Source organism: Propithecus coquereli, unplaced genomic scaffold, assembly GCF_000956105.1.
Source record: "Propithecus coquereli isolate 6110/MARCELLA unplaced genomic scaffold, Pcoq_1.0 Scaffold6, whole genome shotgun sequence".
Classification (NCBI taxonomy): Eukaryota; Metazoa; Chordata; class Mammalia; order Primates; family Indriidae; genus Propithecus; species Propithecus coquereli.
This window is the reverse complement of record NW_012151951.1, coordinates 337,427-338,611: the sequence shown is the minus strand read 5'-3', so window position 1 is coordinate 338,611 and position 1,185 is coordinate 337,427. Positions and strand designations below refer to the sequence as shown.

The window sequence follows — 1,185 nt, the reverse complement described above, 5'->3', positions numbered from 1 at the left end:
AATAAGTTTGAAGTCAGCATATGTTAATTGCAAAATAGCAACAAAATTAGCATTTTGGGAGTATGTATGGCAACACACTCACACACACACACACACATACACACATCATCATCATCATCATCATCATCATCATCATCATCTCGTTTCCCCACCACTTTCCAGCTATGGACTTGGACAAATTTCATGGCCTTCTCAGGCCTGAGTTTCTTCACCTGTAGTTACTACAGTCTCAAAGGATCCTGAAAGTAAATGAAATAAAATACCTGGCAAGGCAGGTGGTAGGAAGTATATGTTGGTACTTATGTGTTAGTTTGTTCTTCCCTTTCTTCTTCCTTGGTGAAATCCTATTAGTCATGGTATGTTAACCAATTAATCCTCCAGACCAAGAAGAGGCAAACTAACTGATGAATGTGTCGACTTCTGCAGGACAGAGCCCCTGTCTTAGTTCAACCCTGATCCTTAATACTTCCACATTATTGATACTCACGAGTGTCTGTGGAAAGAATGCATGAGTGGACAGAAGGACAGAGGGATGGACAGGAAGACCAAGGGGAAAGAGAAACTGAAAGAATATGAATAGTTTGTCTCCAAAGAGTATCCAACGCAAAAGATTCTATAATTCGATACGTCATTTTAATAAAGTCTGTCATTTATGAGTTAGATTATCTGCACATATCACATAAGAAAAGTAGAGCCAGGTGAAGTGATTTAATGATTTTTTTCAAAGGCTTCCCTAGTAAATGGATATATTCACAAATGAATCCAACTATCCCCGATGACATATTGCTTGGTCCCAATCACTTGTGACATGTGTACCAAGTAATATATAATTGATAATAGTTTAATAAGGTATAAACATTTGTAAATTATATAGTTCATGTTACAAGTTTAACTTTATCTATGTATTTTAAATATTGTGATGCTTAAAGGAAAAAGAAAGGGGCAGAGTTTCAGCTAGTATTAATAATATTATTTAGTCTTACTTATGCCCATGAGAGTTGAGTTATAATTGACAATATAGCCCATTACGTTTTCTTACAGATAAGAGGTAATGAAGTATTAGTCTCAAAAATAACAATGTCCCTCTACAAAACCTAAATATGCATAATAGCTCAGATAGCTTGGGGTTGGTATGTACAGACAACTGATTTCTTTTTTAAAAATTTATTTTTATTGGAGTAAAAT

At 34.9% G+C, this 1,185-nt stretch overlaps 1 protein-coding gene across 3 annotated transcripts in view; it reads left to right on the top strand.

Moving 5' to 3' along the window:
- TRPC6 (transient receptor potential cation channel, subfamily C, member 6) overlaps positions 1 to 1,185 on the top strand; it is a 194,405-nt gene that overhangs the window by 179,949 nt on the left and 13,271 nt on the right. The gene's annotated exons all lie outside the window — the stretch shown is intronic.